This window comes from Natrix helvetica, assembly GCF_964273705.1.
Source record: "Natrix helvetica genome assembly, chromosome: 1".
In the NCBI taxonomy this organism is placed as follows: Eukaryota; Metazoa; Chordata; class Lepidosauria; order Squamata; family Natricidae; genus Natrix; species Natrix helvetica.
In genome coordinates, this window is record NC_138548.1 from 40,103,021 (window position 1) to 40,129,764 (window position 26,744).

General features: G+C 37.9%; 1 long non-coding RNA gene across 4 annotated transcripts in view; it reads right to left on the minus strand.

Moving 5' to 3' along the window:
• The window catches only part of LOC309383105, a 123,720-nt gene that overhangs the window by 92,011 nt on the left and 4,965 nt on the right, over nucleotides 1–26,744 (minus strand). The window lies entirely within an intron of this gene.

The following is a 26,744-nucleotide window of genomic DNA, read 5'->3' on the forward strand; positions in this document are numbered from 1 at the left end:
TAGGAAGCAAAAAATGCTAAATTCCCACAATTCAGACTTCAGACTGTAAAGATATTAATTGGACCTCATTAAAGCTATTCAGATGTGGAGAATGAAAAACTGAAAGTGATGGAAGCTTAGAAAGGACGAAGCACATGTTAATTCACTGCAGTTGTGTCTTTGAATTTTAAAGATTGAATTGTACAGCTACCCAAATTGGATAAATCCTAACTTTCAATTACCTACCATTTATCAATTCTTAGAAACTAGCCTAGCATGTTCTCTCTTGATTTTAAGATACTTGTATAAGAAGCCTCCAGATCCCTGTTCTATCTAAGAGTGCACCATAAATATGCAAAACTGGGGGTTAATATGATGCTCTGCAGCCTTGGCGTTTGTGTAAAAGATCTGGAATTACCATGATGACAGTTCTAACATGACAGTTAGAACAATTAATCAGTGGAACAGCTTGCCTCCAGAAGTTGTGAATGCCCCAACACTGGAAGTCTTTAAGAAGATGTTGGATAGCCATTTGCCTGAAATGGTATAGGGTGGTATAGGTATAATGTTTCCTGCCTAGGCAGGGGGTTGGACTAGAAGACCTCCAAGGTCCCTTCCAACTCTACTATTGTATTGTATTGTATTGTATTGTATTGTATTGTATTGTATTGTATTGTATTGTATTGTATTGTATTGTATTGTATTGTATGATGCCAAGCTCTGTCCATTTGCATTATCCTAATGCATGTTTTGGTATTTGCCTTTCCTTTCTCTCCTTTGAATACCTGTGTTCAGTGGTGTATTAACCATTAAGCAGACTAAGGTGTGCTTAGGGTGCCAGGCACAAAGGGGGCACAACAATGTTGAGAAAGAAAAAAAAGACCAATGAAGCTTAGCTTCATTTGTACAGTATGTACAAAGGAGGGGGACACCAAGATTTGTCACTGCTTAGGGCACCAATGAGCCTTAATCCGCCATTGCATGTGTTGTAGTGTTTGTGTGTTTGGGTGGCCTATGAAAATAATAGACTAAATTGCTGACAACTGAGAATCAAAGGCCTGGCTTTTTAGTGAGGTGAGGCTGTTTTTAATTTATTTTAAAAGAATTACTGGCAAATTGAGGAAAACGAAACTATAGTATTTCCTTTTTTCTGCAGGGGATTATTGTGTCAGATGAGAAATGTGGACTTCATATTTCTAAAAAAAAATAATCCAGTTAATTCTTCCAAAGTATGAGCTCGAGTCTCTTTGGACTCAGGGTCATTTACTTCTTGGTTTGCACATTAACTATCTAATATTTTCTGGCTTGCCCAACTCTATGAACTTTCCTCTGGTCTCATAGCCACAGTGGCAACACTTTTCTCCACGCAGCAATGCAATTCTTCAGGGCCAATGTGCTGAGTTTTTCTTTATGGAAGTCAGGTTTGTGCTCTTAAGGACAAAAAATCATTGGAAGTAACTTGGAAGTTCTTACAAGTAATGTTTGCTCTCTGATTGGAACTCTGTCTTACTTCATGAAGGCCTGTATGAAAGAATCTGCCAAATAAAGTTGGCTAAGATTAATTTCCTCAAATTGTTCTTTCTCCCACTAAATCCTGCATGATTAGTTTACTTCTCATGGGAATAAAGCATAACCTTGGGCTTGCAGTATTAGCCCAAATTTTGACAATGTCAGAGTTTGAGAGGGCCATCCTAGACAAATTCTTAACCTGGATTTGGAGAAATGAAGCACTTCATTATTATAATGATGGTCTCAGTAGTAGATAGTTCTTACTGAATTACATATATAATTTCCTTTCCATCCTTCGCAGAAGAGCACATTAGCCAAGCTAAACTCATTACTACTTATGATCTTGGAGAGAGGATTCAATGATACTTAAAATGGCTTTGGCTTTAACTTTGGAAATATCTGCTGGCTGATTTATGTTTACTCTAATGGTTTGTGATTCATTATTTTCCTTTCTCCCTTTTCTCTTTGTTTAATGAGATTGTATTGCTATTTTGATATTTGTTACTTAATTCAATTTGACTTGACTCCACTTTTTCTTGTAAAGTAGTAGGTACTGGGGAAACCAATCATTCTGTGTCATAGAATCTTTTATTTTAATCTTTTCCAGCCTTACTGGAGTTATTTTATCTTTTTCTTATAAAACTTACTACCAAACCACTGACTGTCTCAATTTCTCTTCCCTGAATCATCTACAGTGTATTCATATTTGCTGCATTTATTATTTGGAGCAGTTGTTAAAGGGACATGTGAGTTGCAGACCACTTTCTGGTGACTTTGGGGTTAACTGGCACCAGAATCCTCCACAGGGAGGTGGAGCCAATTCAAGCAATATCAGCAAATAGTCCAAGCCTGTAAAGATGAAGTGAGGAAAGCTAAGACTCACAATGAAGAAAGGCTTGCCACAAAAGTAAAAAATAATTTAAAAAGCTTCTTCCAACATGTTAAAAACAAGAAAAAAGTTAAGGAAACAATTGGTCCATTGCTGGGAGAAAGTGGCAAGAAGGTGACAAGCAACAGGGAGAAAGCAGAACTATTTAACTCATGTTTTGCATCTGTCTTTACACAAAGGGATAAAACAGTCCAACTTATCAAAAACAGCACCACAAAAATCAGATTAGGAACACAAGTTGAAATAGGGAAGAAAATGGTAAGTGAGCACCTGTCTACCCTAGACGAGTTCAAATCACCAGGACCGGATGGATTACACCCCAGGGTTCTGAAGGAACTGGCAGACGAGATCTCAGAACCACTGAATTATATCTTTCAGAGATCCTGGAACACCGGGGAATTGTCAGAGGACTGGAAAAGAGTGTTTCCCATCTTCAAAAAAGGTAAAAAAATAGATCCAGGAACCTACAGACCTATCAGCCTGACCTCACTACCAGGAAAGGTTCTGGAAAAGATAATCAAGCTACGAATTAGCGAACACCTAGAAGTAAACAAAGTAATAGCCAAAAGCAAACATGGGTTTGTCAAAAACTGATCATGCCACCTAATCTTATTGCATTCTTTGATAATGTGACAAAATTAGTGGACCAGAGGAATGCCGTCGATATAGTTTACTTGGCCTTCAGTAAGGCATTTGATAAGGTAGACCATAACCTACTACTAGATAAAGTAGAAGAATGTGGGTTAGACAGCATCACCACCAGATGGATTCGTAACTGGCTGACCAACCGCATTCAACATGTAGTCCTGAATGGAACTGTATCTACATGAAGGGAAGTATGCACTGGAGTACCCCAAGGCTCTGTTTTAGGCCCAGTACTCTTCAGTACCCAGTATTCTAGTAACTGTGAGAGGGATCTTGGAGTCCTAGTGGACTCCAACTTAAATATGAGCCAGCACTATGCAGCAGCTGCCAAAAAAGCCAAAACAGTTCTAGATTGCATGAACAGAGGGATAGAATCAAGATCACGTGAAGTGTTAATATCACTTAATAATGCCTTGGTAAGGCCACACTTGGAATACTGCATCCAGTTTTGGTCGCCACGATGTAGAAAAGATGTGGAGACTCTAGAAAGAGTGCAGAGAAGAGCAACAAAGATGATTAGGGGACTGGAGACTAAAACATATGAAGAACAGTTGCAGGAACTGGGTATGTCTAGTTTAGTGAAAAGAAGGACTAGGGGAGACATGATAGCAGTGTTCCAATATCTCAGGGGTTGCCACAAAGAAAGAGTCAAACTATTTTCCAAGGCCCCTGAGGGTAGAACAAGAAGCAATGGGTGGAAACTAATCAAGGAGAGAAGCAACTTAGAACTGAGGAGAAATTTCCTGACAGTTAGAATAATTAATCAGTGGAACATCTTGCCTCCAGAAGTTGTGAATGCCCCAACACTGGAAGTCTTTAAGAAGATGTTGGACAGCCATTTGTCTGAAACAGTATTGGGTTTCCTGCCTAGGCAGGGGGTTTGACTAGACGACCTCCAAGGTCCCTTCCAACTGTATTGTATTAATCAATCTCAGGCACTCTGTGGATATATGGATACTCTATATATACTGTAAACATACTCTATGGATGTATGTATGTATGGATAGATGGATGGATGGGTCCAGAGGTTTAAGAGAAGAGTACTCCACTCGTCTGCTCACAATAGAATCCCTTATGCCACCAGGCTCAAAATTTTGGGCTTGGACAATCTGGAACTATGCTACCTGCTTTCATAGCACACAAAATTGTCTGATACAATGTCCAACCTGTCAATGACTACTTCAGCTTCAACCACAATAATACACGGGCAAACAATCAATACAAACTCAACGTAAACCGCTCCAAACTCGATTGCAGAAAATACGACTTCAGCAACAGAGTGGTCAATGCCTGGAATGCTCTACCCAACTCTGTTGTTACATCCTCAAACCCTCACAGCTTCAACCTTAAACTGTCTACTGTGGACTTCATCCCATTCCTAAGAGGTCCATAAAGGGGGCATGCATAAGCACACCAGCGTGCCTACTATCCCTGTCCTACTGTCCCCATTTATTTGTATCCATTTCATTTGTTCATATCTGCTATCCTGTACATGTTTGACAGACAAACTAACCAACCAACCAAATAAATAAATAAATAAATTTGAGTTCTAGAAAACACTTGGGGAATTTCTCAGCAACCTTAGGACAATTCCCTTGAGAGCCTTATCAACTTCAACAGGTGGGCTCTTGTAGGATTGCCTCTGAATGTCCTCTCTGTATTCTAATCACAGGTTGTTCATTTGATCTATGGATTGATTTATGGAGAATCTCCAGCAGTTGAAGTGCCAGAAGGATATCTGAAATGAAGTTGATAGAAGATAAAAAGAGAATTTGACTAGACATGACTATGTGTCAAAGCTGCGACTTATAGTATGGTAGTCAGGACAGTGAAGTATAGTTATTTCTTCAACCTTATTGCATATGTGGAGTGCTGTCGCGGATCCCTTTTCAATATTAAACTAAGCCTTTTTTTAGGATATGATGGCCTGAAAAATTGTTTAGAGGACCTCTATGAAATATTAACTTGATAAAGTCAATTTGATTCATTTTGAATTGGAAGTCAGCTGGGCAGATCTTGAGAAGATAACCCAGATAATGCTTTGGAACATAACTGAGGAGGAGCTTAAGCCTGTTACTATTGAAGGAGAGGACAGTTTTTGGTGAGAAGGTCACTTCTGGACTGGATACCTATTCTATTTGCTTATACTGTCTAAGATCTCAGGGAAGGGGCAGGAAGCACATAAGAAATCATCAAACTTAAAAAAATACAAAAGAAATTATGTGTGTTTGTTATATAGGTTATGATTTACATGTAGCCTATGTAGGCATAAAAATAGCTACAATAAATAAAATAATAAAATAAATCTGTTCTCCTTTCCAAATTTTCCTTTTATGAAAAAACAGAATTTCTATATCTTTTGGCCAATTAAATAAACAAACAGAAATCAGGTAAGAAAAGAAATTTCTGAATTTCCTCTATTTAATTAAATACTTCTACAGCAATCTATTTAGGACAAGACTCAGACACGTTGAAGGAGATCATCCAGTTGAGTATTCAGGTTTTCCCCTGAGCAAATTCATAAGCCTAATCATTTTAGCAGATTCTTGCAGGCAAAATTATTATATATAGTTGGAAAATTAAATGAAATGTCTGGGTTTGTGGCCTAGATATTATTTCCAGAACAATCTTCCTGACCATTGTTAGAGACTGAATTGGTCTGCTCTGGCAAGACAGTTCTTAGGCTCATACGGCCCATTACAGGCTGAATCACTGTGTTATGTGACTTATTGACCCATTGTCTGCTGCTAAGGAGAAAAACAAAATTCCACATTACGAATTATTAAAAAAAGAGTAAAAATAAATGAAAGAGACAATATTATAATACTTTTATAAGGGGAAAGCATTCTTCAAAAACGATTCAGCAGGAACACGGTACCTTTAAATTATTCATTTAAAGGACATCCTCATTATCTGGAAGGAATACACTGCTTTAAATAATCTACTTGCTAATGTTAGTGACTTTTAAACCAATGGCACTTTCTTCAGGCAAATATAGGAGCCAAGAATAGACTGGGCTCCTTTAATGAATCATGGAAAGATGCTATCTTCTGTTGGCAGAAGGCTTTCAAAATGTACACCTATCCACTTAGTCATTGGTCTGTAGAATATATAATTTTATTCGCTGCATTTAAAAAAGAATCGTATAGAACTGTAGAAAGGAATATGTGGGGGCAATCAAATTGATCAAGGAACTGGAGTGATTCCATAGAAAGTAAATGTTTAACAACTGAATTTTTTGCATGGAAAAAATGTCGAGATGTGTATAAAATTATTCTTACGGTGGAAAAATTAATTAGGGGAGGTCTTTCTCTTTTGGTCTGTCTGTTTTGTCTGTCTTTCTTTCTCCCAGAATAGGGAACCATTCAGTGAAGTTGAGAGATGGGAAATCTATGAGAAACAATAGGAAAGATCATTTGTAACTACCGTTTTCTGGCTATCTTTTTCGCTCTTAATATCGCAGGAGCAAAGTCGATAAAAAGCAACAGCCCTAAACATGATATTTATCTTTTCTTCAGCCTGGGTTTCCAGTAAGAAATCTTCTAAAACAAATCATATTACATAGATGAAGAGATGATGTAACATATGAACACATATGCTTACAGTTATCTATCTAGCAATTTTAATCCCAATTTAATTATAACGTTAATTTTATACATTATTTTATTTATTGGCTACTTTATATTATACATCAACCAGAGATCCTCTTTGATGGAGATGGGTGGTTTAGAAATATGAAACATTAAATCAATCAATAAATTAATTAATCAATCAATCAATCTGGAGAATAACTCCCCCCACAGTCTATTCTTGCCCATTCAAACAAATTACACTAACTAAATGAACATAATGTATTTTACTTATGGTTATTCAGTCACTAAGTGTAAAAAATAACTATGAATAAGCAGGTCAAGTTTTTGTATTGGCAAGACAAGCTATGTCTTCTCCTATCTAAAATATGCCTGGACTTCTGTATAGTGGACTTGACAGCAAACATCTGAGCTGAGCCTCTCTTCAGCAAGTGACCACAGAAAACCTCAGTGTAATGCTGAAAATTCCGCCAGAACAAAGGGGGGGGGAAAGAATATGTCCCCACAGTCCCCACACAGCTGCTTCTCTTGTACAAATTGCAAAATGAAAGCTTTAGTGGTTAGCTGGTGAGTGGAGAGTCTAGTGGATGAGAAAATATGATCTGCTCAAGACTGAGTTGCACCATTTATGTTCCCTTGATTCTGGCATCCCATTTCCTTGTAAAATATAATTTATTGTATTCTGAAGGTGTTGTGATTATTCATCTTCAAAACGTTTAGAATAAATACTTAACTTTATTTTTTTTATAACTTGTGAGATTTCCATCATGATGATTGGTCCATGCATAAATTTTCTTTATGTGTCTGCAAGACATGGTAAATTCTACTTTTGAAGATAACATTCTATTTCTTCCAAAGAGATGTCAGATCTTTTATATAAATTGAATAGTAATGATGAAAGGTTTTTTTTTGTATAGCCAAAATATTTGTTATAAGTGGGTTACCATGACAACCATGACCTGTCCCACATTATTGAAGTTTGAAGACATAATGCACTCTAGATCTGATTTTTATCTTAGTATAGTTGCAATGTGATCTGATTTTGAAGGACATTCCAATCAGTCTGTGGCCATGACCAAGTAACTCTGTTTCTTGGCTTTCTGGGCCAGCTGCCATGGGCAGCTTCAATTGGAAGAGCTAGAAGATACTACTATTGATGCTTTGAATGAATGCCACAAATAGCTGGAGGAGTGACTGGATGTAGGACTTACCTCCATTGTTAAAACACACATCCGATCTGGCAGATAGGATACTCAGATTTGCTTGAAGCTGAACTATAACTGGAGAGCTCCAGTAGAAGTGCCATGGGCAGAGTCTTGTAGGGTTATCTGGAACAAGTTTATAATTGTCTCTTAAAGAAATAGACTTGCTCCTCTGGTCTGTGGTTTCACCCAACTTTTTGTTGGTATCAGATCTCTCTTGGTTGGTCAAGGAATGATCTTTTATTGGATCCATGCAGAGACATCTTCTCTGAGAAAGGGATTGTCTTCTTAGCCTTAATGGAAACTGTAGTGCCTCTTCCTCAAGATGCTGTTGCTAGACCTAATGATTTTGAACAATTTCCAGTCTCCAACTGTCCCTATTTAGGGAAGATGGTTGAAAAGATGATTTGGTTTCAGCTTCTAAGAATCCCAAAGAAGATATATTATCTGGATCCATTACAGTTGGGTTTCAAGTTGGATTAGAGTATGATAATAGCATCAATTTGCACTAATTGAGGACCTGTGGTGAAGCTGAGATGGAGGAAGGCTGGCATCAACCTTGCAAGTTTCATATTCTCTTTCAGGAGAGCCTGAATATCTTGCTTTTGTTAGTTAAGAGTTTCCATTGTCTAGAGGGCACCTTGCTACAGATTCGTTGCCACATCAACAGGTAGATTTACAAATAACTAAGTTGCAAAATGCCATGGTGTCATCTGCACAAGGTAGATCAGGCCCCAAAATTAACTCTGCAGGAAGACTAGAATTACATTTATTGGTAGGCTACAATCAAATCTTGCAAGGTAATCATGTTCTCCTCGCCTCCCTCTTCTATCCCTGTGTCAATGCAGTGCTGGCAGAAATGAACAAAACCCTCATCTGCCTTTTATTTTATAAATAGATACAAATATGAAATTTTGAATCAACAACTGCTTTCTTTTAACCTCTGCAAATTCACTAGGTTCCATGAATATGTATGCAACCTAGCCCAAAGCTGATTTTGGCTATTTATAAAGGAAAATATTTCTGTACCTGGTATGTAAAAGCAGGTCTCTTATTGACTGTGATAATTCACACATTATTTTTAAATCAATTCTAAGATTTAACTAATCTTCCCAACCCCCTCGTGGCACAACAAAGATAGAAAAAATTATAATGGTTTCCCCAGTTATTTTAGTAGTAAAGTAAACATCTCTTCTGTTTGATAGACTCTGCAAACTCCTCTGAATTTTCAGGAGCAACTGGGTGTTGTAATCTGCATTACAAACTGAAAAGAGTTTACTGAAATTTCTGCATTGTTTTTCCATATTAGTCTTAATCTGTTATATTATTTCAAGATGCTAATCAATATCGAAGAATGCAAAAAGCTGTCAGGCCTGCAGCCGGTTCCTTTTAGGATCTTTTTGGCCAAAGCCTGTCACGCTCTCTATTATTGTGCTGTCCTGTTTCATTAGTGGGGAATTGGGAGGGGGAATAATAAGGAGTAGAATGTGTTGTTGTCAAAATAAGTTACTTTCTAGAAAGCCAAGGTCATCTTTTGTTCTCTACACCTCTGAAGAGCTTGGGAGGCGAGGCAAGTGGGGCGAGACAAGCGGGGTGAGGCAAGGCGCCCCTCGACATGAGTGATGTTGAGTTGACCACGCCCACTCAGTCACATGACCACTCAATCACATGGCCACCCAGTCAATCCCACCAAGCAACACCCACAGAACAGGTAGTAAAAAAAATTGAATCCTACCACTGGGTAGATTGAATCTAAATGTATAAATCTAAATTAAACTGAAATCTACAGTTCGCAGCTGCTGATTGTCGAGAATTGACATGTGGTTTTCTATCTTTGTTACTGGAGTTGGTGCAGCAAGCAATGAAGGAGAATTAATTTAATAATTTCCTCTCCTGCTTTGGTCCTAAGAAAGTTTGCCCTTCTGAAGTTCCCACTCTGAAGCTGGATATCAGGAAGACCCCTGCTCAAGAGTCTTTTCCAACCCAAAATCCAGTACTATTTTTCCCTCATGTAACTTTTCCAGCCATTTAATTGATGAGAGAAAAACACTGGTGTTGTTCCTATTTTTATAAACTGCAAATTTCTCATTATAAAAGCTTTTTATTTTTATTTTTTAGAATATGAACATTCCATCTTTTCTTAAACAGTGTGTCGTCTGGGTACAAATGTCTCTGGGCAATAGCCATCCGAATTTACAACATCATTCACTATATTGATATTAATGCTCTAATCTTACAATTGCAGTATATTAAACAATTGAGCATAGTAAACCTGTTCATTTTCCTCTCTTAATGTATCTTCTAATAAGAAAATAATAATAAATACTAATAACACTAAACATAATAATCATCATTATCATAATACTAACAATTATCATATTGTTTACATCTCTGTCTTAACATATTTTCTACTCTTCTTTAATCTCCTTTTATTTCTAACTTCCATTTTTATTCTCTAACGTTTGATAAAATAATTCCCATATCATATAATATTCATTGTTCTTTCTCTTTAATTTCCAGCATTAATCTGTTCATTTGTGCACATCCTAATATTTTCCTAATCACCTTCTCATCAGTAGGGATCTCTTCACTTTTCCAATTTTGTGCAAATACCCTTCTAGCTATGGTTAATACATGAATGATTAAATATGTGTTATCTTTACTATAAGTTTCAGGTAAGATCCCCAACATAAATATTTCTGGCTTTAAATCAATGTGCTGTTTTATCATCTTTTCCAGCCATGTATGTATTTTTGCCCAGTATTTTTTGCTTCTACACATGTCTACCACATATGATAAGACCCAGGTATCTGGTGGCACTTCCATCATTTAGCTGACTTATCTTTAAACATCTTTGCCAACCTCTCCAATGCAAAGCACGGCAAATTTCTCAGAGATCTACCAATAGATTTCAATTTACTTTCCTATCCTAGCTTCAGCTTATTTTTACCACCAAGAAGTCTTTTTTTTAAATGCTGGTGTGTGTGTGTGTGTTGCAGGCAATGTTACAATGAGGTTTTTAAAAAATGATTACTTGTGATTGTCCAGGGAACTGGACTGTTTTTCTATTTGCCTAGGGCAGCACCAGGTGAGGTTGAGAAGCTCTTACTGCCATGAATAAATTGTGGAACTGTATCATTAAAAAAAAGTTTTTAAAGAACTGGCAGTTCTGAAACTGCTCTTGGCAGGTCCTGCCCAGCTTGAAAGATTTTAGTGCAATAGACGGTAAGCTTTCTCCACCTTATCTGCTGCTTCAGGATTTTACAAGAAGTGTCAATATTTGAAAAAAAAAAGCAAAAGTATTTTATTACTCCATTTAGCATACTGGCAATAAAATAAAATATCAGAGTTAATTTTTGAACCACCATCTGAAAATCCAGAAAGAGTTTAATATCAAGGAATACTTCCAAATGAGAAAACTATACTTTCTAGTTTCTGTCTGAATATTGTTTTATTGAGCTCACTCAAGATATCATTGGTGAGTTTGATAAAATATGGGCTAGATGACTAGTGTAAATCTTGAATGAAGAATCACATCCTTCTAACCTGAAAGTGCATCAAAAATATTAGATTTAATATAGCCCGGTTGTGTAATCCATGAAAATGCCCCAATTTGGGGTTTGTAAATGGTACAAAATTGACCTATGTTTGGATCTAGATTTTTTTTAAAGTTCTGAATGCAAGTAGTTTATAGATTATATAGATTAAACTTTGACATTAGTCTTAGATTATTTTATTTTATTAGAACTGCTAAATGCATCGGTGAAACTCTGGATCATGTGGCAAAATCATTCAGTAACAAAGGCCACAGTCCCACGACAAAAGTCAACATTTTATAGGAGAAAAGTATAAACAGACTAAAGGTGTTTGGCTTGAAAAATGTTTATAGTTAAAAAATTTCCATAACTATACAGACACTGTGGAATATAACCGAGGACACTATAGAGCCAATTACTGTTCTTTTCGCATTGCACCATCAGGCCAGCTGACTGAGAGAAGTGGGAATGTCAAGAAGTTCAAGCTGGGGTTATTGCATTACAGCTGAATTTCCTCCTTGCTTGGGAAATCAGATGATACCAGAGAACTGAATGGCCTTGTGTAAAATAAAAATCCAGATCAGCGGCACTCTCCCAAATTGGGAAGCATGTTGCTGGGAAGAAGCCAAATCTGGAGTCAATATATTGAACAATGACTTAGATGACAGCATTCTACTATGACCCACAATGTGACACTCCCTTGTTCTTCCCTTCAATTTATTTTTAGATCTTTAATTGCAAGCTATGCTGAATGACCAGATCTAGATGTTCTTTAAATGTCCCAGCATGCTATGAGCAATGCTTTATCTGGAAGATCATGGCAATTATAAATGGCTGTTTTATGCGGTTATCTACTATGGTTGTGAGATTACAACTCTAATCTCTTAAAATATATAGGGTTCAACAGTAGGCATGCCTCCACAAGGCATTCTTCAATCAAAGTCCCCTCAAATCTGGAACCAACTCAGTGGGAAAGTATCACATTGTTCAGACACTTATGTGATAATTTGTCTGTTTGTTGGATACAATAGACATGCATATAATCTGATTCTTCTTGCTTATTTATATTTTCACTAAATAAATGCAAGCCCAATTCATCCAGATACCTGCTATCTAATATTTTAGAACTGACATGCTGATAGGAAAATTGAAAGTTTGAATTTGAAACATTGGAATGTTTCAGTATCCAAGAAATGTAGAGAAAGGTGTTAAGTAGATTTCATAGTACTAAATAGGAGGGAAAATAGAATTTGTTAAAGAAATAATTATGGATAAAACTATTATATTAAAACTCCCTATTTCAAAATGAAACATGGAAGTACTTTGCTTCCAAGATGAATTCAATAATTTTCTGGCTTTCTGTTTAATGCTTATATTTATAAGCATTATAAGCATCATTGCTTATATTTATTTTATGTCTATTTGTCTGAATTGCCAAAACCAGCCACTGATAGATATCTAGCCTAGAGAAATCTGAACTGATCTCATCTGATGCTCTCAGCAGGAACATGAATCACAAAAGGAAGGAAAAATAGCAGCAATAACAAACATTAGTTTATTCTACTTTGATCATCTGTTAAGGATACTTCTTTTCTGGAATATCTAGCCAGGTTTTCTTGGAAATTTTTTGGTGACAATATCAAAATATTCATAATAATTATACATCTTATATAATAGTTGTACTATTATAGATATAAATGGCAGTTTTTGTTCCTTGAGTTAATTCTGTCCATCTACAATTTCCAGAAGATGCTCACAATCAGTATCTCTAGCTGTCTGTATTTACTGGCATAAGATGTAAGAATGCAAGCAACTGAATAGACAGAGGAGGAAATCGGGGAGGGGGGGAAATCTTCCTCTGTGAAGGCAAGTGGGAACAGAAGGGTCTTGAGACCTATACGGCTGGACTCATGTATTTTAGTAAGTATAATTTGAAAGTCAGCTCAATAATTGTTTAATTTTATTTTTTTGTTCTTTTATTTTTTGTTTCCCAAATCTATTTTTTCTAATGTGTTCCTTTTTCCTTTTCCATGAAAATTGCCTTTTAGTTCTATTATTTACATTTAGCTTACTCATGTTCAGATTTCATTTTGAATTTATTATACCATCTATAAATTAAATTCAGAGGGCTGTTTTCCTAGGACACACAACTTGGGTAGATCACTTCTGTTTATAGAAGATACCTGAAGGTACTTGGAGTTACATAAAGCATTACAGGCTAAGACCAATACTTTGAATTCCACCTAGAAACCTGTTGTAAGTCAGTACATGGTCCATTGCATTGATATTACATGCTGATAACCAGTGGCTAATTCTTCCAAGAACTGAACTTTCAATGTCAGCCTTATGTATAACACACATGTGATGCTATGAGAATGAATTAACACTGCTAACTTCTCTGCTCCATGTGGAATATCATCTAGCATTTCAGCTAAGGGTGACTTTAGACACAACCTGCCCCTCTGGGAGAGTCTCAATTAGTGATGTGCTCCTTCAGAGGTATGCCTCCACATTCAGAGTTAATATTGGAGCAGACATGGAACTTCTATGTATATTGCTAAGGTTCACCTTCTACCTCTATTGCCCTGTCTAGACCCAACAGTTTCCAAGCTCAAAGTCAAGGTTTCTAGAATATCTGCAGTTTGGATCAGGATAAAAATACATAGTACACAATTAACTTTCAACAGTACATTGATGATACATGCCCCAGTCTCATAGATGACTTCTCCCAGGATCTTCATGTAGATATTACAGAGTAAGAAGGAGAGGACTAAAATCTCAGACAACCCACAGATGTCCATTGAGCTGTCATTCCTATCACCAGTGTCTAGAATTACGCCAATAAATAAAGAGTAGAATCACTGTAAAACAATGCCATAAAACCCTATCCTATGCAAGCAATCCAGAAAAATAGCAGGACTAATGGTCCTCCTTGCTTTTGGGAGGTCTTAATAGTAATAGAAATATTGCACTACTGAAACAAGTCATAACCAGGAGCAACTAAATGTTGTTCCTATCCCTTGCTGGGCCCTGAACCTTGACTGGGAAAGGATGTTTTGCTGATGATGCACCCATTGTTTTCTTGCTGACATTCTCCCAAAAGAGGAGGTTAGACTTAGTAGTGTAATATGATTTGGTCCAAAGAAGTCTGCTTGTTGGGGTCATGCACTGACTGCACCATCCTTCAAGACTGCTGACATCAACCTCCCCTTACAAGGCCTTCAGAAACAGATAAGGCATTTAATATGTCATCATGTTTAGTCAAACCCATTTAGAGACTTTTGATCAATGTCAGTGTTCTTCTGTTTATAAGGGTGTGGGTGTGTCAAGTGTGGGTCTTGTGACAGTCTGTAGCCCTTGTGAACAGAAAAACACTGATACTGACATCCCCTAAACTCTGCTGAATATGTTACCTAGCCTGGTAATGAAATGTTTGGAAGCTCGGAGAACGAACTTCACCCTCATCCTAGACCCGAGCTACAGATATCCACCACTATTGCAAAACTTTTGATCAGTCTTGGCTTCATGCCTGAACCAACCAGGAATGTGCTGATGCTGGGGCAAGCTTTCCTTGTATCTTTTCTGCAGACTTAAACTTATTCACATGTGTGTGAATGCCTGCACTGACTTTCTATGCAACTATAAAGATAAACTGGAGGAACATACTATATAGTAGAGAAGAGCTATCAAGAGCTTCTTTTGATCCTGTTACTTATGGCAGCAGTGGGTAATCTTTTCTAGAGAAACAGCCACATGCTTGTAAATTGATTTAGACCAGTTGACACACTCAAAAACAGTGGCAAAATAAAAACTGAATTTCATTTTGTTTTCATCAATTCCCTATCCCGATCCCTATTCCTGTCCTTGTCCCTTTTGGGTTCTTTTTGTCATTAAGAGAGCCATGTTCTCACATGAGTAACTTTCCAAGGGCTGATTGCCAGAAATAAACAATTCGGAAGGGGAATCAGTCATATACTCTCTAAAAGAAACGTGTCCTGTGCTGGTCATCCACCCACTTTTGCCTTTGATCTCATCCAATTCCGGATAGAAGGTTTAGTGTATTGTATGAATTCAACCAGCTGGTACATTCATTCCAAGTGACCAAAGTGTGCTTACTTTGTGGTTATGCATTAAAAAATAAGGGCCTTGTAATATGGGCAACAGAAGATGCAGTCTGAATTGTATTTACGGTCATCCCTACTAGGATTTCAAAAAATAGTTTCCTTTCAGTCCAGTGGCCATTGAAATGTGTATAGTACTTTGGAAGTCCAGATGTTTTTAACAACTGGTAGCAGCCAATGAATTTATGAAACAATCTTATCTGTGTAGGTTTACTAAGAATATCTGACTAATCATAATACATAATGCATGTAAAAACAGACAGGATTTTAGTTTCATGCTGTGGCTGTCATATTGATATTTTTTTGACTGCTCTGTGGTTGTTTACTCCGATCATATACTGTCACTGTCCTGTAATGTGGATTCCACCCAGAACACTGGATTCCACCCAGTCTCATTGCATATGTCTGAATTGGAGGTAAGCAGCATAACAGCTGGCTGGATCACTTTAGGCCAGTCACTCTCCCTCTCTCAGCCCAATCCACCTCACAGGTTGTTGTTGTGTGTGTGTGGGGGGGAGAAGGAAGAAGCATTATGTGTATTCACAATCTTGAGTTATTTATAAAGTGATGAAGATGGGATAAACATCTAATAAATAAACTTGTATATATAGCTGTGTTAGAAAACATTGCTAGAAGATATAGATCAACTAAAACAGCTAATTAAAAGGTCACATACAAAGTTATCATATAAGATATCAAATAGTCCAAAAATATTCTAGATTATGTTGGGTTGCATTTATTTATATATAAAGATAGGCACGTCGGTTTAATACACTAGGAAAAATGACTGCTGAAAACCAGGGCCTCTGAGATGACATTCAGTTAGATCAGTTTATCTCAGTGTCAGAGCCTTTAAGATGTGCAGACTGGAGGATGTGCATGTTGACTGGAGAATCCTGGGAGTTGAAGTCCACATATAATAAAGAGTTTGAGATGAAGAAACACTGAGATAGATGAAAGAATTGCCTGTGTGGTTATATTCATGATTACCTATTTGCATGTTGCTACACTTAAGTGGACTGAATGTAAAGTGTGACATTTTTGACCAGTTTTAGGAAAGAACTATGAAACGAAAGAGGAAAAGAAAGAGCTTTTTTCCCCCCAAATTTATAAGTAAGAAAATATCTACTTTGGCTTTTACCAAATAGGCACCTGATGGAAAGGATACCTATCTGGAATTACAAAAGCTGGGATTAGTTTGGAGTATTTCAACTGGATGGAGTTTGCAGTTCTGTATACAAACCTGCTGCTAACATCCCAGTTTGCTTTAGTTCAGCATTATAATTTTTATGCGGAAAATAATCCTTTTGTTGTTACCACTGTTAAATATTGTTAAACAATATTGATATTGTTATATGATATTTTTTAACATAAATTTCGCACAATTTTCTATCTAGGTGAAATGGACATATTATTAAGCCAAAAATATTCATAAATAGAACATGACCAGGTATACTTTGCCCATACACAAACAAAATTAGCAAAATTAGAGCTAAATAAAGTAGAAGTGTGATAAAATTAAATTAAAATGGGAGCCAGGCTAACATATAGTATTTTTTGAACTTTTTTGAACCTTGACATTAGTACTAAACTGTCAGTGAAGCACAGGACTGGAATACAGTATGTTGTCAACTGACAGTTATTTTACAGCAAATGATATCTTGAACTCTTGAGAAATGGAATAAAATTTAATGAATTCTAAAATTCATTTCGAGTGGTAAAACTGGAATGGACAACTGAGGTTAAAGGCACTGCCTTTCAGCCTAATCCTAATTCATAGGATTATTCTGAGATAAAAAGAAGACAAGAAGATTTTTTCTACTTTGGTAAATCATCATTATTCAAATAATAAGCTTCAAAGAAGCTTAAGCCTTTTTATTAAAAAAAAAAGTTATTCTGAAAAGGAGCTACCGGATTCCGAGTTACAATTACAATAGGCTACAGTAATGTAACTTTCCTACTATAACATCTTGTGATGGAAGAAATAAAACCCAGATTGTCTTCTGCTAAAAATCAGGATCAGATTGCTCATGTGGGATGACAGAATGGCTAAATCATGCACCTTTGCGTGTAACTTAGAAGTAGCACATACTCTTTTGATTTTGTTTATTTATATATGCTATTTATAGGCTTCCCCCAACCAAAAGACTTCTGGGTGGTTTACATTGTAGAGCAATAGAATTAAATAGCATATTATTGTAAAATGCAACCCAGTGTGGCAACTGAAACCAATCCACAAAAAGCCCCACCCATTTTTTCCTCACATTTTGATTCATCATCTCATTTGGTTTTCTGTGCATGGACAGCTTTCTAAAAATATTCTGTGGGATTCTATGGGACATATGTTGATACAGAACACACAATTTTCCTACTATGAGTAGAGAAACATCACTAAATCTGCTTGATCATTTTAACTAGATAAAGTTTCTCTTCAATAATGTTTCTTCTGACTCCACTTGGCTTAAAAAAAGAGTTTGCACTGTCTTTCCAGCCACAGGCTGATCTAATCAAAGATATCATTTTACCTTCTCAAGTATATTATGTAGTACACTTTTTAAAAACGTCTATTTTTCCATATCAAAATAAAACAGATTTCAACTCTGTCTTCAGAGGAGACCTCCCACAAACCATTGTTTATAGAAAATGATTCAAAGGGGTTTAAGAAGTGTGACACATATTTAAAAAGTGACAAATAGCATGCTATGTTAACTTTTGTTTTCCTGGAATAATCTACAGCATACTTTTATTTTTGATGGGGAGATATTTCTGGCATCTGTGTGGTGAACTGGACATAATGACAACTCAACTATGAGGATAACTTTTCTAGCTCAGAGTTGAATATTATTAAAGATACAATAGAACAGCCTTTCTCAATCTTGTAACCCCTAATATTGAGACTGTTGTTTAATATTAGGAATGATCTAATTGGGAAAGGCTGTTGCATCACCATTTTACATTATATAACATTTCCAAACTATTTTGATTAGGATTGGTTGAATTTCTACAAAGACAAAATGAATGTAAACTACACTACATTTTTTGTTACCAAAGTTTAGTAGCCCATTTTACATTGGAATTGGAATAGTTAACACTTGGAAAAAATGTTTCTAAACCCAATTCAGCTATGTAGTGCCAGGCTTTCTAAAGGGCCACCTCCATTCACATGAATCTATCTGTAATTTCCATTATTGGAATTGATGTTCTTATCTCCTATCACATGAAAATTTTAAGCTGACAAATATAAGAGCAGGATTACTTCAATAACAACATTTCAGTTGTGACATTTCCTCCCAAGCAGTGTCATTCCTTCTTTTATTTTGCATTGGATGGCCGATAGTATTTGCTTTATACATCTGTTTTATTTTTATACAAAATCAGACTCAAAACATTTGATTTTATATGACATTTTCCGCATTTTCCTTTGCGTAGTATTTTCTCCTGTTGCCCCCCCCTTTTTAATATCTTTTAATTTGAGTATTAATTTGGTGTCTAATAGAAGAATGCACAAGGCATACATTGAATATATGTCTGGACACAGATTGAACATAGAATAACAGAATTGGGAGAGACCTTGGAGGTCTTCTAGTCAAAACTCCTGCTTTAGCAGAAGACCATATACCATTTCAGAAAAACGGTGCCCAGATACACTAAGGCAGGGATGTCAAACTCGATTTCATTGAGGACCGCATCAGGGTTATGTTTGACTTCAGAAGGCTGGGGTGTGTGGCCAGGGATGGGCGTGGCCAGCTTGACATCATTTGTGTTGAGGGGCACCTGTGATACCCAAATGCTAAGGCAAGATTCCCCTCAGACCCTCCCTCACTCTCATTATAATTTCCTTCCTTCCTTCCTTCTCTTCTTTTTCCTTCCTTCTTCATTTCCCTCTTTCCTTTTTCATTCCTTGCTCTCTTCCCATCTTTCCTTTTTCTTTGTATTTCCTCTTTTCCTTTCTCCTTTCCTATCCCTTCTTGCATGCTCAAATTCAAAAGGGGAAATATTTCTCCTTTTGTTTTGTTTATAATTTGTTTTGCTAGCCCTCTGCCAGTGAAAATGGAACTGTGGGGGGAGCTGTGCCCCCTCTGCACCCTGTTTTTGGCCACCTTCTGCAGCCCTCTGCCAGAAAAAACAGACCTCCCCCCGACCTCCATTTTCACTGGCAGAGGCACCATGGGGCCAGTCCTTTGCTGTTTCCAGGCCAGCCCCAGGGGCCACATCTAAGCACCCTGTGGGCCTTCAGTTTGACATCCCTACACTAAGGCATCTGCCTGGTTCCTATGTTCACCTTTGCATTAGCTAGTGAAGGCTTCTCCAATGTGGGACCCACAGCATCATCTGCTAATGACTCCAATTCACCTGTAATTTCATTGCAGCTTTTGCTTTATTTTATTATGCAGCCCAAATATTTTTTTCAGCATCTCTGTTGAAATTCTGAGATTTTGGTTATATCTCTAGCTGTATAAACTGTCATCATTAGTAGAAACCATGCTGGCAGTATCTCTTGATTTTCTGTACTTAATTTCTGCCAATATGACCTAGGTGAAACTTGCAAGAAATAACCATGGAGGCATCACATTTGGCATGGGATGCATTAATATTGATTCAGTTAGTAATTCAATAACAAATAATAATAATATAAAGATTCTCCATTAAAAGCTAAACAATGTCATGAAACACAGCTGTATTCTATTATTTCCACATCACATAAATTATTTTTAATTTACATGAAAATAAAGTATATAGTTGCTCAATGAATACAGAATCTTATATTAGGTGAGACCAACAGAATCTCAATACTTGTGAGATGAACAACTGTTAACAATTGTTAGCACAAAGTAAAAACACAGAATGATATCAAATGTCAAGTTTTCTTGATAATTCATTTTCCTTCAATATTCTGGATTTTAATAGAATTTCATGAGAATTTTAGACTTTGTGAGAATTCTATTTTAATCAAAACCTCAAACTACTTTGGCATTTTTAAAGAGTAATTGTGTGAGTAAATCTTTCCTAACAAAAGGAGGGTCCCTATCAGGGAAAAGGTTTGCTCCAGCTTCCAGAAGGATCAGTAAAGAGGAAGGCAAAATGAACTAGGGAAAAACACTTTTTGTTTGTCATTTCCTTTCATTTATGGAGAATAAATCCTTCAGAAAGATATTTTTTAACAATTGAAGAAAACTATAAATCCAAAATCTAAATGGTTTTTTTTAGAAAATGAGTGTTGATTTTTAATTCTGTCAAGAGGGTTGTAATTTAAACATCCATTTTAAATGTCACTGAAAAATTGTTCCATTGAAATACATCAATTCCTCTCCCCATTCCAAAAAAACGTCTAAAGAAGCCTCCCACTTTCTTTTTCTTAAATTTCTCAAGACAGCTGTGATGGGGCCTACCAAAGTGAGCAAGTTTTCATTTTACATCTGAGAGGCAAGGAATTTCTTGACAGAAACTGAGGTTTTTATGGCTGAAATGCAGCTGCCTTTTCTACATTTGGAAGCAAAACAGGCTTTTGTCTTGGGATGTTCTTTGGATAACTCACACAAGAATGCAATTCACTTAGCTTTACATTGATTCAGAAAGAGATAGTTAATTTGCATATCAAAATCATAAGAAAAGTGATAGATGTTTTACAGTAGCTCTGACAAAGAGCAAAGAGCTTAAAATAGCATTTTAATAACCATGAATGGTTTCCAGTTTTAAAGGACTCCAAAGATATTTGTAATTCCCTGGGCAGCATCTTCACTTTTATTCATAATATTAATTACTTCTTTCAGGTTGACTTTTCTAAAGTGGTTCTGATAGCAAGTATTTTTTAAAAAGGAAATTTCCACTGAAGTTTCAGGTAAGTATATGAACAGAGAGGAAATCCTTCAACTATTGGAATCTTAAACATGTAAATAATTCTATCCTAGTGTATATCCCATACCATTAAAAGCAAATGGAAGTTATGTGGAGATACGTCTTATAACATTTCACAAACTCAGGTTTTATCCAGATTCTGGGACAAAAGTGTACAACATTTATGGCAGATATCCCATAGCCCCACTAACTGTGTAACAAACTATTCTGGTCTATAATCATAAGAAAGATTTGATTTTATGATATAAAGGGGGTTCACCATTGATCTTAAGAAAATATTGTGCTAATTGACTGGTAGCTTTTTTTTTTGCACTGTCATAAGTGTGCAATCGGAGGACACCATGTATGTATAGCAAATATATATTAGCCCTTAATAGGGGAAAACAAACCGTGTGTTTTAATTTGAAGAAAAGTAAAGTTTAAAATAATGTCTTTTGATACAGACATTAATTCTTGTGAATATCCATGAATGCAAAATAGAAAATGAAAGTGAACTAACTTTAAAACTGAAAGAAATGACTTTAAAGTTAGTTAAAATACTTTGTATTCATATGCATGATGGATGATGGTAATCATGGCAGGAAAGGGACAGTAATGTAATTTATTAAAGAAAGCCTGTTATTAATAAGTTTTAAAATGGACAAATGCCAATTAAAAATTAATCAGCAGCAAATGAAAAAATGTACCTTTGTTTATGGCAAATGTCCATAGGTTTTATGAACAGGAGGCAAATCTAAATTTAGTCATTTACTCTCTTGACTTTTTATAATGGGCTACCTAACATACTAGTAACAAAATACATTCTTTCCTGAATTAAAGTGTGGAACAATCACAAATAAAGTTTTAACTGGATGAATTGTGTACTCCATTCAGTTTTGGAAATCCCCCCCCCCGATTTCTCCCCCCCCCTCTGTCTCTGTATATATGCCATCCATAGCTTCTGTTGTCTAAATGGCCCTATAATACAAAACAAATGTATTCCTTTAAGAATGAAGTCTTCCCATTTTTGTTTTAAACCATGTGAAGTTTTAAAGCAACCAAGGCACTATTTTGGGAAAGAAAAGAACCAGAATGAATTACCATTAAAAAAAAATCTTGTACAGATAATTTTGGTTTTTTTTTTTACTCTGTCCAATCTATGCCACATTTGTCAGATGCAACACACAGCTGAACTCCAATCAGCAGAAAAACCACTATTGTAGCTCAAGCTTTCAAAGACTGCAATAGGAATGTTGAATATCGATTCTGATTAAGTCTCATAAGTAAAATAGAGTAGTGTAGTGCAGTGCAGTGCAGAGTAGAGTAGAGTAGAGTAGAATAGAAGTCTCATAGAAATATCTGGTTTTTTTTAAACAAATTGGAATATGATATTGGATTCATTTCACTGGATTATGAGGCACCACACAAAACATGTGACAGATGCCCCAAACTCTTTTTTTTTAAAAAAAATATTCTGCAACAAATCAATATGGCTCTTGTTCTGAAATAGCCCAGTTGATTTTGCTGGGAATCATCCAGCTGGAAATGGCAACATTGTTATTTTAAATAAATCCAAAGATTTGCAATGAAACTTTCTCTTAAGGCTGGAATAAATGTAATGAAATGGGGGGGGGGGGGGGGGAGACACGGCGACCTTGGGCCAGTCACTTTCTCTCAGCCCTAGGAAAGATGGTAATGGTAAACCACGTTTAAGAAGTCTTGTCAAGAAAACTGAAGAGACTTGGTCCAGTCATTCTCTAAGAATCTGACATGATTGAAGTGGGGGGTGGGGGGTGGGGGGAGACCTCGGGAAGCCATAAAATAATCTAAAACAAAATACTGTATATATAAATATATATGGTATATACAAATGAAAATCCTCCCAAAGCGGCGATGGTGATTATTGTTATGATTCTCATATCTTATTATTTCATAATACCATGTGAAGAAAGGTTCTTCGGGTCAAATTCAGAAGGCAAAAAAACAACCAACCAACCAACCAACTAAACAAAAGCGGAGCATAAATATAAAACGGGAAATTACTAAAGCCACACAAAACCAATCAAGGCAAAAAAAAGCAGCGGCTCTCCTTGGAAAGTCAGAAGGGACCATCCCAAGTGTCACCTGAGAGGATTAGAAAAGGCGGGAAACGTTTCCGCGAACCTTCGGGATCAACGTCGCGGGTGACAGGACCCGCCGACGCTCGTCTAACGCCCCCATTGTACTCTGTCTGTTTAGTTAGTTGCTGAAGCGTCGCGTTCTGCGTCGATTGGAAAGAGTCACCGGACGTTCTGCGTTCTGATTTCGAACGTTCTCGTGTCAAGCGGGGCGTTTCGTTTTTCCTTTTGGATCTTTCTATAAATAACTGGACGGGGCGGGTAGAGGAGAAGGGAAAGAGCGACGCGCTACGATCAGGACGGGTCCTTTTGGGACTGCTGCTCATTCCCCAGCGCTGCGGTCATGTTTCCCCCGCCCGGGGCCCGTTTATTTTGCCAATTAGCTGACAGGCTTCCCTCACACAGCTGCTTCTTTTATTTGGTCTCTCGGCTGTATTTTCCTTCCTGAGATGATAGGGAAAGCGCTGGCTTTACGCGAAACACCCACCGGGCCGGACACACCCGCTGCCATGTGGGGATCGTGGCCCTTTGATCGGCTTCCTTTCCCAACCCGTCCGATTTTCCTGAGATCTAACTTCGTTGTGCTCGTTATTTTCTCAACAAAAGGAGCGCGTTGTTGTTAAAGGCTGATATGGAATAAGTTTTCCAACCCGGCAGTTGTAGGGGAAAGACACAAGCAATTTCACTTCCATCGACACTTCCCCCTCCCCCCCAAAATCTGACTTTTCATGATCTCACCTGGCAGCGCTGGCTTCGATTTTAAACTTTAAAGGAGGGTGTGAGCCACAACGGAGAAAATAAGGTTTTATGGTAACTGGGTGTTCCGTCTGTTTTTTTTTTTAGCAGGACTACCGAATGAATGAGGTTCCCGGTCCCTTATCACACTTTTCATCCTTATTACTTGACAGCTCTCTTTATTTTAGAAAGTCAGTCGTTTTACTTCCCCTCTCCCAAACTTTGCCACATAAATCGTTTAGCGTGAAGATAGAAGCAGAGCAAGAATCAGTTTGAATTTCTCATTCCTAGGAGGTAGATATTTGGCCACCCACGGACCTGCCCTGGCTAGCGTCTAGTCTTGCCTGATGGGAGACCACGAGGAAATCTCAAGAGAGTAGGTTACATGGAAAAAAGAATGGACCCTAGTAGTTTTGTCCCGTGGCATCCTTATCTAACCCACTCCCTTCCTTTCACTGGATGCTTTCCTTGCTTTCTTTCGGATCCCATTAACACGTTAAGATTTGTAAGAATTTTTTTTTGAGGGGGAGGGGGGAAAGGCCTGTCTGCCAATATTTGCGGAAAATGTCGGGTAATCGACTCCCAGGCATAAAATATTACTGCTCCAGGTATATTGTGGTTATGATCGACACAGATTCGGAACAGATTCGGTTTTGACCCGACCTGCATATTCCGTTTTCAGCACTGGATGCCAGGATGGGTGAAAAGCACTCGTAATAGGCTCGGGGAAAAAGCCAGTAACGGAATAAATTGACCGAAGAAAGAAAGAAAAAACACCTAGGGGTGTGGAGGAGTTGGAGAGAGATCTGGGGGAAAACATTGTGCTAGAATCTCCCCTCCCGTCTCGCCTATCCTCCTTAGGGGACGCCGTTAAATCGGAATTATTTCACACCACACACACCGCGGTTAATTAGATGTCCGAGTGCAGCAGCCGTCGAGAAGGGGTGGGGGTGGGGAGAGAAGTCAAAGGAAAAATGGCCTCGCCGTGGTCACCTCCGGACAAACGCAAAATACTTTTATTCTGTGGTGAGTCATCCTGACTTCAGATTTTAGAAGATTATCGTGGCGACTCACACATGAAACACATAACAGATGCATTGTGTGACCCGCTCTTATTCTTTTCAAAAGGGCTTAGCATCCTACGGTTAAACTCTTCAGAGCGCTTACTCAGGCGGGGGTGGGGGAGTTTCGCTGTAAAGGCGCATATAAGACTATATACTGCAGGGCTTCGTTTGGGGATTAAAAACAGGCTTTATTTCCAGTATAGTAAAAATGGGCTAGAGGGAACCTGGGTATCTGTCTTCAACACACCCTGTAGACTTTTGTTTTGCTGCATGGAGCTAACCTTCTCCCCAGTATAGCGGTTTGCCTAAAAACCGAGAGTAAGAGAAACAGGTGGTTTAGCAGGGGCTCTCAGAGAGGGCTATTCTTAACCCTTTCACCTCAGAGGGGCGTTTCCCTGAATGTAGTTCTTGTCGACGCGTGTAGGGTAGCCTTTTCAGGGTCGTAGCCTACTCCTCCCTCCCACCGCGCCCTTTCTTGCTCATCCCTCAGTTGCGAGCGAGGCGAGTCAGGCTTCCCCGTAATTTTCTATGATTCCTTGTTGGCAGTTGGAGCGAACTATTCGATGCCCTGTTTATTGAACGCGTTTGCGTCACAACGGACAGCGAATTTCCCAACTAGGGCACAGAGAGTCTCCAGGCAGAAATAATAATGCGTAGCAGATCGGAACTCTTTTGTAAAGTTGTCCTTCTCCTCTTCCTCCTCTCAGTTCCGAAACAAAAATTTCGGGCTGCGGAAGAGTTCTTTAGAACGGCCCCTACGAGCGAAAAACCGGCGTTAGCCTGAATCGGATGCTATATAATATACTTCATTCCTAGGTTTCAAGCTGGCAGAAACTGATTTCGCCAGCAAGCAAGCAACAGCTCCTGTCTTCCGGGTGGTATACAGGTAGCGGTTACTCCGTACTTCTTCCTAGACACGCCAAGTGTCACAAAACCTGCCGCTCGGTTTTCCCGCGGAGGCCCGAGTTTTCGGGAAATTTCCCGGGGGCGGGGGGAGAAGGAATCAAGCTAAATCAACCAAATCTCATCTTTCTGGCCGGTGGACCAGCCTTCAGGAACCGACCTTAGGAAGTGAAGCCGAGCTTACTCTAATGTCGAACTTAACTCTAAGGCCAAACACACTCCACAAAGCCTTGGGGGGCAATGCACCTGTTTCCCTCGCGGCGGGGAGAGTGTGTGTGTGCGCGCGCGCGTGTACTATATCGAGAGGACATCCAGTCCTCCTCTCTCCTTTCCAGAATCCTTAGAAAAGTGGGAACGTGAACTAAAGGAAATGGTTAGAAACCGGGGTAGTGAATATCCAACCGCACAGGTGCGACTATAAAAAGGCCCACAAATTTGGCTGGGTATAAAGCAAAGTCGAATTCGACTTCTGATGACTCCCCGAGGTTTTGGTGGCAACTGGACAGAACCGGTGTGCCCTTTTGCCTTCTTCCGGACCTCCTCCTGCCTAGCTTGAAGAAATTCCCCGGGATGAGAACGGGGAGGCTAAACACCTCGGAGCCGAAGAGAGGCGCTGAAC